Source organism: Pseudophryne corroboree, assembly GCF_028390025.1.
Source record: "Pseudophryne corroboree isolate aPseCor3 chromosome 3 unlocalized genomic scaffold, aPseCor3.hap2 SUPER_3_unloc_20, whole genome shotgun sequence".
In the NCBI taxonomy this organism is placed as follows: domain Eukaryota; kingdom Metazoa; phylum Chordata; class Amphibia; order Anura; family Myobatrachidae; genus Pseudophryne; species Pseudophryne corroboree.
The window spans coordinates 1,742,917-1,755,310 of NW_026967509.1; the positions used below are offsets into that span (position 1 = coordinate 1,742,917).

The following is a 12,394-nucleotide window of genomic DNA, read 5'->3' on the forward strand; positions in this document are numbered from 1 at the left end:
CAGACTGTGAGCACAAAAACCAGCACCGGATCCCCTGCCGTGCACAGAGCCTGTAACCACTGCACAGCAAAAGACCCGAACCGGAGTATCAGCTGCGCTCAGGTTACTCTGCTAACACTTGTCTCCCGGTTGCCTTGACGATGTGGCAGCACAGGGCAGGAGACACTAACAGTACCACCCCTCTGACGAGGTGTCAAAGAACCCCTACCACCGGGTTTATCGGGGAACTGCGAGAAGAAAGAGCGTATCAGTCTGGGGGCATGAAGATCACAACTGCGCACCCACGACCGCTCCTCCGGGCCATACCCCTTCCAGTGCACCAAAAATGACAGCCGACCCCGAACCATCTTGGAGTCAAGAATCCTTTCAACAACAAACTCCCTCTGGCCACGTATCAGAAGAGGGGAAGGTCTTCCACTGGAAGAAGGATTACTAATCGCCCGTTTTAAAAGGGAACAATGAAATGTTTTATTGATACCCAAAGAACGGGGCAGATCTAACTGAAATGCTACCGGATTGATAACCCTGGTGATCTTATAAGGGCCGATGAACCGGGGGCCTAACTTATGAGATGGCTGTCTCAACTTCAAATTCTTGGTAGACAACCAGACGAAGTCTCCTAATTTAAAGCTGCACAGGCTTTTTTTTCGCTTGTCAAAAACCCTTTTGGTCACTAATGACACAGACACAAGGGCTTTCTTCACTTTCCTCCAAATACCTCTAAGGACCGAAACCACAGAGGAACCACCAGGCGTGGAGTCCAGGGGGTCAAAAGAATTGGCCTTAGGATGATGCCCATACACACAAAGGAAGGGAGAGATCCCTGTAGCAGAGTGAGCCGCGTTGTTATAGGCAAACTCCGCCATGGACAGATGAGCAACCCAGTCAGTCTGACACTTGGAGACATAACACCTGAGGAACTGCTCCAAGGACTGGTTCACCCTTTCAGTCTGCCCATTAGACTGCGGATGGTAGCCTGACGACAAGCTGACAGAAATCTGGAGATCGGAACAAAATGCCCTCCAGAATTTGGCCACAAACTGGGATCCGCGGTCAGAGACCACATCAAGTGGCAACCCGTGGAGACGCACAACATGCAGCATAAATAATTCAGACAGGCGTCTGGCCGATGGCAGCCGAACCAGTGGAACGAAGTGCGCCATCTTCGAAAACCTGTCAACGACAACCCAGATGGCTGTCATCCCCGAGGATTTGGGCAAGTCCACCACAAAATCCATTGAAATGTGAGTCCATGGCTTAGATGGGATAGAGAGTGGATGTAATGGGCCAACAGGAACCCCTCTAGGAGTCTTATTTCGGGCACAGATGTCACATGCCCGAACCCACTGATCCACATCCTTAGCCACCGAGGGCCACCACACCGCCCTAGATAGCAACTCCCGAGTTCTGGCAATACCCGTGTGACCTGCCGACTTCTTGGCATGGAATTCCAGGAACACTCGCTGTCTTAACCTAGGAGGCACAAACAAAAGACCTACCGGAAGGTCTGGAGGAGCCTGCTCCTGTGCTCTAAGGACTAATGATAAGAGGTCCTGGGTAATGCCCACTTTAATACATGATGGGGACACAATGGGCAACGGCTCCTCAGTGGTCTCCTGGATTGGAGCAAAACTCTGCGAGAGCGCATCAGCCTTGATGTTTTTTGACCCAGGGCGATATGTTATCAAAAAATTAAAGCGAGCAAAAAACAAAGCCCATCGTGCCTGCCTGGCATTGAGACACTTCACTGACTCTAAATATGCCAGATTCTTATGGTCGGTGAGAATTGAGACCACAAACTGAGCCCCCTCAAGCCAGTGTCTCCACTCCTCGAGTGCATCCTTAATAGCCAACAATTCCCGGTTACCCACGTCATAATTCATCTCGGCAGGCGAAAATTTACGGGAAAAGTAAGCACAGGGATGAAGGCGATTATCAGACACTCCCATCTGAGAGAGCACTGCCCCAATACCCATCTCAGAGGCATCCACCTCCACCACAAAAGGACGCTCTGGATCTGGGTGTCGCAGCACCTTGGCCGATACAAATGCCCTTTTGAGACGGGCAAAAGCCGCTTTAGCCTCAAAAGACCAGTGAGCAACATCCGCTCCTTTCTTAGTGAGTGCCACCAAGGGCGCCACTATAGACGAAAATCCAGCGATAAATCGTCTATAAAAATTCGCAAAGCCCAGGAAACGCTGAAGCGCCTTCAAACTAGTGTGCTGCACCCAATCCAGGACTGCCTGTACCTTGGAACCCTCCATTTGGAAACCTTCTGGGGAGATAATATATCCTAGAAATGCGATTTGCTGAACTTCAAATTCGCACTTCTCCAGCTTCGCCCCAAGCCGGTGGTCTCTGAGTTTCTGGAGGACTAAGCGTACATGCTTCCGATGTTCCTCCAGGGAATGGGAGAAGATTAGGATGTCATCTAAGTATACAACTAAGAATCTATCCAAATATTCCCTGAGTACATCATTCATGAAATCCTGGAAGACTGCCGAGGCATTACAGAGCCCAAAAGGCATCACCAAATATTCATAATGCCCTGAGTGGGTATTAAAGGCAGTCTTCCATTCTTCCCCCTCTCTTATTCGGATTAGATTGTACGCACCGCGTAGGTCAATCTTAGAAAAAATGGTGGCAGTATGAAGCTGGTCAAACAAGACCGAAATGAGAGGCAGTGGGTATGAGTTTTTAATCGTGATACGGTTCAATTCCCTGAAGTCGATGCAGGGTCGCAACGAACCGTCCTTTTTACCCACGAAGAAGAACCCCGACCCAACTGGAGACTGTGAATGTCTGATAAATCCCTTAGCCAAGTTCTCCTGAATGTACTCTGCCATAGCCTGAGTCTCAGGACGTGACAGGGAGTACAACCTGCTCTTGGGAAGCTTAGCATTTGGCAACAAATCAATGGCACAGTCATAGGGGCGATGGGGAGGTAGTACCTCTGCAACTTTTTTGGAGAACACGTCCGCAAAATCTGCATAACACCCTGGCAATCCTGGCAAACTTAGCTGTGAGAGCCTGACTGGAAGGCTCAAGCAACTCCTGAAACAATCAGTACCCCAACTAAGAATCTCCCCAGAGACCCAGTCAAATTGAGGATTGTGGGCCCTTAACCAGGGTAACCCCAACACCAATGGGGCAAAAGTACAGACAGTCACATAAAAGGACAATTTTTCAGAGTGTGTGGCTCCAATAAACAAAGAAATCTGGCTAGTGCAAGAGGTAATTTTACCTTGGGATAATGGTTCCCCGTTTAACCCACATCTCAATTTCCGATGCCAAGGGTACTAAGGGAACAGAGTGTTTCAGGGCGAATTGGCGGTCCATAAAAACCCCGTCGGCCCCACTGTCCACAAAGGCCTCAGTCTTGACAGTTTGACCGAGGCTCTTCAAGGTCACCGGAATGATAAAAGTCTTCTTGGGAAATTCTGACTTCTGGCCTGACAGGATATTTCCCATCACCCTCAGGCCCTGAAGTTTTCCGGCTTTTCTGGGCATGATACTACCACATGACCTTTATTCCCACAGTACAAACACAACCCCTGCTGTCTCCTCCGCGTCTTCTCACGCGAGGAGAGGCGGGTAGCCCCAATCTGCATAGGCTCCTCGGAAAATTCCTTAGAGTCTGAGGTTCCCTTGGGAAAGAAGGAAACCTCGGCCTTTCAAGCCTACGCTCTCTCAGCCGTCTATCCACCCGGATTGATAACTGCATGAGCTGATCCAAGCTATCAGGCAAGGGATATTGTACCAGTTGGTCTTTTATCTGGTTAGAAAGACCTCTTCGGTACTGGTGTCTCAGGGCTGGGTCATTCCACTGGGTATCATGGGCCAACCTCCAAAACTCCGTACAGTAAACCTCAACTGGCCTTCGCCCTTGCTTAAGGATCGAAATCTTAGCCTCGGCTGAGGCCGTCTTGTCAGGGTCATCATACAACATGCCCAGGGCCGTAAAAAAAGCATCAACACTTTTAAGCGACGGACAGTCAGGCTGCAACCCATATGCCCAGACCTGTGGGTCTCCTTGTAGCAAGGAAATCACTATGCCCACCCGCTGAATCTCCGACCCAGAAGACTGAGGCCTAAGCCGGAAGTATAGCTTGCAGCTCTCCTTGAAAGAAAAGAACTGCGAGCGATCTCCAGAAAAACGATCCGGGAGATTTACTTTTGGCTCCTTAACCCCTGAAGGTGCTGCTGCTGCGGGAGCTCCGCCAGCGGCCTGGGAGGTGTGCATTTTAATGGACAAATCATTAAATTGTCGAGTCAGGACCTGCACCTGATCGACCACCTGTTGCAACGTATTTTGAGGGGTATGCTCCATATTCCCTCAAAATTTCAACAGGAGTATTAGGCTGCTGAATATGTTATGCACACCAGTGCCTGCAGGAATGTACTGGTGTCTGAACTGTTATGCACACCAGTGCCTGCAGGAATGTACTGGTGTCTGAACGGATAGGGATGCAAAACAAATGAACTCACAGACAGACTGGGGAATATGACATTACGTACACAGAAGGTGATAAGGTAACAAAATAAACACAAAGTGAACAGAGAAGCCCAGAGGCTAAGAAACTGGGTGTCTCCCTAGTATTAGTAATGCTCAGATGGAAAAAGCAAGATGTTGTGTTTTAATACGTAGAGAACCCGAAATGCTGTTGCTAAGGGCAACAGCAAAACCCTAAAGGGTTACCAACGGGTGTGGCAGTAAACTCCTTGGTCAGAGATGGAATGATAGACACAAGGAGAGTCTCCCCAATCCTAATCCTCACTTGCAGTGTACAGGTTCATCTTACTGCCACTAAACTGACACCTGAACACCTTGCACAGTGAGACAGGATTTAGGCAAGCAAATCTGAGAATACAGCCGCAAACTTGCTAAGTTCACAGAGTAGCAAAAGAACCCCAGCAAGTTAAACGACTGACTCCAGTCTTACTGCTAGGTCTGGATTGGCAGAGTGTAGTACCAAATCCCCAGGCCTATTTGCAGTAAGCAACAACAAATACAAAGCTACACAGTACTGGCTAACTTTCAGGAACTAACTAACCAACAAAGATTCAGCAGCATCTGCTTAACCTGAGAAGAGGCCTTATATAGCAGGTGCTGTCCACGCCCCACTCAGACCTCACAGACTGTGAGCACAAAAACCAGCATCGGATCCCCTGCCGTGCACAGAGCCTGTAACCACTGCACAGCAAAAGATCCGAACCGGAGTATCAGCTGCGCTCAGGTTACTCTGCTAACACTTGTCTCCCGGTTGCCTTGACGACGTGGCAGCAAAGGGCAGGAGACCCTAACAGTTGCTGATCGGAGTAGCACTAGCTTGGGAAGTGCTACAACAGCACGGCTGGATCCTGAATATTCCAAAGTCGCAGCTGGTTCTTGCAACGCGTCTATTGTTCCTGGGGATGGTTCTGGTCACAGAACAGAAAAGGGTGTTTCTCCCGGAGGAGAAGGCCAAGGAGTTGTCATCGCTAGTCAGAGACCTCCTCAAACGAAAACAGGTGTCGGTGCACCACTGCACGCGAGTCCTGGGAAAGATGGTAGCTTCTTACGAAGCAATTTCGTTCGGAAGGTTCCATGCACGGATCTTTCAGTGGGATCTGTTGGACAAGTGGTCCGGATCACATCTTCAGATGCATCGGATGATAACCCTGTCTGCAAGGACCAGGGTGTCTCTACTGTGGTGGCTGCAGAGTGCTCATCTTCTGGAGGGCCGCAGATTCGGCATACAGGACTGGGTCCTGGTAACCACGGACGCCAGCCTTCGAGGCTGGGGAGCAGTCATACAGGGAAGACATTTCCAAGGACTATGGTCAAGCCAGGAGATGTCCCTACACATAAATATTCTGGAACTAAGAGCCATTTACAATGCCCTAAGTCAGGCAAGTCCCCTGCTTCAAAGTCAGCCGGTACTGATTCAGTCAGACAACATCACGGCGGTCGCCCATGTAAACCGACAGGGCTGCACGAGAAGCAGGATGGCAATGGCAGAAGCCACAAGGATTCTCCGATGGGCGGAAAATCACGTGTTAGCACTGTCAGCAGTGTTCATTCCGGGAGTGGACAACTGGGAAGCAGACTTCCTCAGCAGGCACGACCTCCACCCGGGAGAGTGGGGACTTTATCCAGAAGTCTTCCGGCTGATTACAAACCGTTGGGAAAGGCCACAGGTGGACATGATGGCGTCCCGCCTCAACAAAAAGCTAGAAAAATATTGTGCCAGGTCAAGGGACCCTCAGGCGATAGCGGTGGACGCTCTAGTGACACCTTGGGTGTACCGGTCGGTTTATGTGTTCCCTCCTCTTCCTCTCATACCAAAGGTGCTGAGGATAATAAGAAGGAGAAGAGTAAGAACTATACTCATTGTTTCGGATTGGCCAAGAAGAGCTTGGTACCCAGAACTTCAAGAAATGATCTCAGAGGACCCATGGCCTCTACCGCTCAGACAAGACCTGCTGCAGCAGGGGCCCTGTCTGTTCCAAGACTTACCGCGGCTGCGTTTGACGGCATGGCGGTTGAACACCGGATCCTGAAGGAAAAGAGTCATTCCTACGCTGATCAAAGCCAGGAAGGATGTGACTGCAAAACGTTATCACCGCATATGGCGAAAATATGTTGCTTGGTGTGAGGCCAGGAAGGCCCCAACGGAGGAATTTCAACTGGGTCGATTCCTGCACTTCCCACAGTCAGGGGTGACTATGGCCCTCAAATTGGGGTCCATTAAGGTCCAGATTTCGGTTCTGTCGATTTTCTTCCAGAAAGAACTGGCTTCACTGCCTGAAGTTCAGACTTTTGTTAAAGGAGTGCTGCATATTCAGCCCCCTTTTGTGCCTCCAGTGGCACCTTGGGATCTCAACGTGGTGTTGGATTTCCTTAAGTCGCATTGGTTTGAGCCACTTAAAACCGTGGAGCTAAAATATCTCACGTGGAAAGTGGTCATGCTGTTGGCCCTGGCTTCGGCCAGGCGTGTGTCAGAATTGGCGGCTTTGTCATGTAAAAGCCCTTATCTGATTTTCCATATGGATAGGGCGGAATTGAGGACTCGTCCCCAATTTCTTCCTAAGGTGGTTTCAGCGTTTCATTTGAACCAACCTATTGTGGTGCATGCGGCTACTCGGGACTTGGAGGATTCCAAGTTGCTGGATGTAGTCAGGGCCCTGAAAATTTATGTTTCCAGGACGGCTAGAGTCAGGAAAACTGACTCACTATTTATCCTGTACGCACCCAACAAGCTGGGTGCTCCTGCTTCAAAGCAGACTATTGCTCGCTGGATCTGTAGCACAATTCAGCTTGCGCATTCTGCGGCTGGACTGCCGCATCCTAGATCAGTGAAAGCCCATTCCACAAGGAAGGTGGGCTCTTTTTGGGCGGCTGCCCGAGGGGTCTCGGCTTTGCAACTTTGCCGAGCAGCTACTTGGTCGGGGTCAAACACATTTGCAGGATTCTACAAGTTTGACACCCTGGCTGAGGAGGACCTAGAGTTCGCTCATTCGGTGCTGCAGAGTCATCCGCACTCTCCTGCCCGTTTGGGAGCTTTGGTATAATCCCCATGGTCCTTACGGAGTCCCAGCATCCACTTAGGACGTTAGAGAAAATAAGATATTTCTCGTAGTCCGTAGTGGATGCTGGGCGCCCATCCCAAGTGCGGATTGTCTGCAATACTTGTATATAGTTATTGTTTAACTAAAGGGTTATTGTTGAGAGCCATCTGTTGAGAGGCTCCGTTGTATTTCATACTGTTAACTGGGTATAGTATCACGAGTTGTACGGTGTGATTGGTGTGGCTGGTATGAGTCTTACCCGGGATTCAAAATCCTTTCCTTATTGTGTCAGCTCTTCCGGGCACAGTATCCTAACTGAGGTCTGGAGGAGTGTCATAGAGGGAGGAGCCAGTGCACACCAGGTAGTCCTAAAGCTTTCTTTAGTTGTGCCCAGTCTCCTGCGGAGCCGCTATTCCCCATGGTCCTTACGGAGTCCCAGCATCCACTACAGACTATGAGAAATAGATTTACCGGTGAGTAAAATCTTAGTATATACTCTGTACTCAGTCACTGTGTGTCTCCTACAGATGGGTTCAGTAACAGAGATACCCCAGAGAGATGTCCCCGTCCTCTGTATTCCCAGGATTGTACAGAGGAGAATCACAGGACCCCACAGGAGGATCGGGTAGGTGGGATTTAGGGTCTCACCCAATATATTACAGTGACTGTCACTATATGATCTGTAGAGAAGCTGTGTGTCTTATACACTGATATTATACTGTTTTCTCCAAATGTCATTATAGTGTTGTGCTTTGTTTGTGTTTTTTTTAGGTAGAACGTCTGTCTGATATTAAAACAGATGATATAGAGGGAGAAGAGGAGACGTATGTGACTGATAAAAAGGCAGAATATATAGAGGGAGAAGAAGAGACGTATGTGACTGATATAAAGGCAGAAGATATAGAGGGAGAAGAAGAGATGTATGTGACTGATATAAAGGCAGAAGATATAGAGGGAGAAGAAGAGACGTATGTGACTGATATGAAGGCAGAAGATATAGAGGGAGAAGAAGAGACGTATGTGACTGATATAAAGGCAGAAGATATAGAGGGAGAAGAAGAGACGTATGTAACTGATATAAAGGTAGAAGATATAGAGGGAGAAGAAGAGACGTATGTGACTGATATGAAGGCAGAAGATATAGAGGGAGAAGAAGAGACGTATGTGAGGGGGGATCAGCAGTGTAAGGAGGAGGAGATCCCTACAGATATCAGCACAGGTGAGTAATAAACATTTATTACAGAAAAGAGTCACATATTCTCCTTGCTCGGTCACTACAGCAATCTCTTATCCTACACCCTCCTTTGTCAGTACAAACCAATGAGGAATATTTATTTTCCCAGTGGGGAAGTCATGAGCCATCACCTCTATTATACTCCTGCTCTCCCCCTCACATCATGTCACTGTGTGTTACCAGCCCAGAGATCTGACCAGTCTCCTCCCCACTCTCTCTGGTGTATCTCGTACATCAGGAGCCATCAGCCCCTATTATACTCCTGCTCTCCCCTCACATCATGTCACTTTCTGTTAGCAGCCCAGAGATCTGACCAGTCTCCTCCCCACACTCTCTGGTGTATCTCATACATCAGGAGCCATCAGCCCCTAATATACTCCTGCTCTCCCCCTCACATCATGTCACTGTGTGTTACCAGCCCAGAGATCTGACCAGTCTCTTCCCCACACTCTCTTTCCGGTGTATCTCATACATCAGGAGCCATCAGCCCCTAATATACTCCTGCTCTCCCCTCACAACATGTCACTGTGTGTTACCAACCCAGAGAATTGACCAGTCTCCTCCCCACACTCTCTGGTGTATCTCATACATCAGGAGGCAACAGCCCCTATTATACTCCTGCTCTCCCCTCACATCATGTCACTGTGTGTTACCAGCCCAGAGATCTGACCAGTCTCCTCCCCACACTCTCTGGTGTATCTCATACATTGGGAGCCATCAGCCCCTATTATTCTAGGCTGGGGATACTGGGATACTTAGTACTATGGGGTATAGATTGGGTCTATTGGAGCCTAGCACTTTAAGAAATCATTAGTGTGTGCTGGCTCCTCCCCTCTATGCCCCTCCTACCAGACTACATTTAGAAAAACGTGCCCAAGGAGCCGGGTGCATTCTCTGGAGCGCCAGAGAGTTTTTTTCAGAATGTATTTTAGTTTTTGTTTTCAGGAAGGACGGGTTGGCACCAGTCTGCCTGCGTCGTGAGACTTAGGGGGGGGACCGGTACCAACCTCTTGAAGGGTTAATGGTCCAGATCCCCGCTGACAGGACATAGCTCCTCAAGGGGGTTGCTTCGCTCACCCACAGCGGTGTGCACTCTTCCCCACAGCATGCCGCCACCCCTAATTGAGTGGTGAGTGCTAAACCGGTTCAGATGGCGGCATTAAGGCAGCGGGCACAGTGCTGCTGTTGTCCCTCTATGCATGCATGATGACACCCAGACGTGACTGAAATCTTTTAGTCTCGCTCCCACCTGCCTGATCTCCAGGCTGAGAGGTCCACCATCATGCTGAATATTTGGAGGAAGCAGAACCTGGATTCTGTCCCTGGGAACCTGTTGGTGCAGGTTTTTTTGATCTTCCCCGACCTCCTGTAAAGAAGGTGGGAGGGGGTTTGGATTTTTTAAATGTTGCGGTCCAAAAGGACTGCAGTGTAGGTGTAGGATAAGATTTCCTAGCTTGGGCTGCTGCGGTGGGAAGAAATGTCTTACCCGCAGTCGCCATGGAAATCCACGAATCCAATGCATCCCCAAATAGTGCCTGACATGTGAATGGCAGGTTCTCCACACTTTTCTTGGATACTGCATCCGCAGTCCATTGGCGTAGCCAGAGTCCTCTGCGTGCCGAGACAGCCATGGAAGAAGCAGGCCAATGTCCTTCATGGCCTCCACCATGAAACATGCAGAATCCTGTATGTGACGTAAAAACAAGTCAATGTCACTCCTATCCATAGTATCTAAGTCCTCTAGTAAGGTGCCTGACCACTTTACTATGGCTTTAGAAATCCATGCACAAGCAATAGTGGGCCTTAAAGCCACGCCTGTAGCAGTGTATAGTGATTTGAGCGTAGTCTTAATCTTGCGGTCAGCCGGCTCCTTTATGGCGGTTGAACCAGGGACAGGTAAAACCACCTTTTTAGACAGCCTAGATACAGAAGCATCTACTATAGGTGGATTTTCCCACTTCTTCCTATTCTCTTCAGGGAAAGGGAAAGCAATGAGAATTCTTTTAGGGATCTGGAATTTTTTCTCTGGGTTTTCCCAGGATTTCTCATACGTCCTAGAGGATGCTGGGGACTCCGTAAGGACCATGGGGTATAGACGGGATCCGCAGGAGACATGGGCACACTATAAGACTTTGAATGGGTGTGAACTGGCTCCTCCCTTTATGCCTGGCATGACATGTATGCAGTGCACGGACACTGTATACGAACCCCCGCCAGCATGAACCGTTAAAATAACAGCGGGGCTGAAGCGCGCCGAGACGGGGGCGTGGCTTAGCCCTCACAGCACAATACATCGCCATTCTCTCCAACAGTCCCTGCCAAAAGCTCTGTGTACATAGCAGTGTAAAGGAAGTGGGGCACAGTGATTAGTGCAATATACAAGTATAGCACTATGTTAGATCATGGCCGTGTAGTCAGTGTGTTGTGTATAAGTGTCTGTGTTTTCCCTGTCAGATACCCACTATAGCTTTTAGTACACATGTGTCGACATGTGTGAGGGCTCTGTCGCAAACAGTTATGGGAATATCTCTGTCGGCATTGCCGACTCCTGTGGTACTTGATTGAGTAAATGAAGTGTCAGCAGGTCGGTAGTGGTATTCTTTCAAAGAGTAAACACGCTATGGGAGACACAGTAGTATGTGGGTGACCCTGTCGGCACCAACTGTCAATACTGGGTGTAAATTAACATGCTGTAACTGCCTTATACCTGTATATATATTTATATGTATATGTATGGTACGGTTTCATGGGCCTGTAGCTCGAGCACAGACATGGTAGTATTGTGGGGGTGTGATATTAAAATTATATATGTATATTTCCCTTGGACCCCTTGGGGTCGCAAGAATGTTATTTGCTTGGTACTACTCCCTGCTGTTGACGATTACTATGTTTTATGTCGACCATAAGGTTTCCTGGTTAGATCCACAACTGGGGCATTCAGTACATGGACATACACATTCAGAACACATTAATGTCACTAGGGACCCGATGGTTGCGGACAATCCGCTTATATGTATGGTGTATATATATATATTTATAAAGCTAAATATTTATCTTATATAAAACCCTTTATGAGGTCTAAGAACACTGTACGCTATTTACTTATGAAGTACCGTAAGGGTACGCACGTTGCGTAACAATCGCTTATCCGTAGTCGAGACGCTCAAGCGTCACGTTCGCTCACGGCCAAGAGATCACAGGCAGGTACGCTATTGGCTGCCGACTAACGTAATGGTTCGCTATAGCGTAGCGGACGCTCGGGACCACGAGGAGATCACCAGCGGCGCAGACGCTCACAATGTTAAACCTTTATATCTAAACCATCAACAATGTATTATGCAGTAAAACCTTAGTGTAGTGAAAGGGTGTAAATGCAACACAGTATAACCTTATTAACTCAAAAGCTGTTCGAGCGTCACCGACGCTCTGAGAATACTTAACACTATAAGAAATACACAGATACCGTGCTTTAGGGTCTAACGCCTTATATGAATGTTATTACTTGCAAAAAGAGTAATACAGTACAAGTCACACACTACAATATAACATAGACTAACTAACCAGATAACTACACAGGAAATACAATACAATTACGTTTAAGGGAAAATG

At 48.5% G+C, this 12,394-nt stretch overlaps 1 long non-coding RNA gene across 1 annotated transcript in view; it reads left to right on the forward strand.

Moving 5' to 3' along the window:
• Positions 1-8,164, forward strand: part of LOC134983677 (uncharacterized) — a 64,758-nt gene extending 56,594 nt beyond the window's left edge. Inside the window, exon 3 of the long non-coding RNA XR_010191670.1 lies at positions 8,079-8,164. This is a non-coding gene — a long non-coding RNA (uncharacterized LOC134983677). The remainder of the gene's footprint in view (positions 1-8,078) is intronic.
• The last annotated feature ends 4,230 nt before the right edge of the window (positions 8,165-12,394 follow it).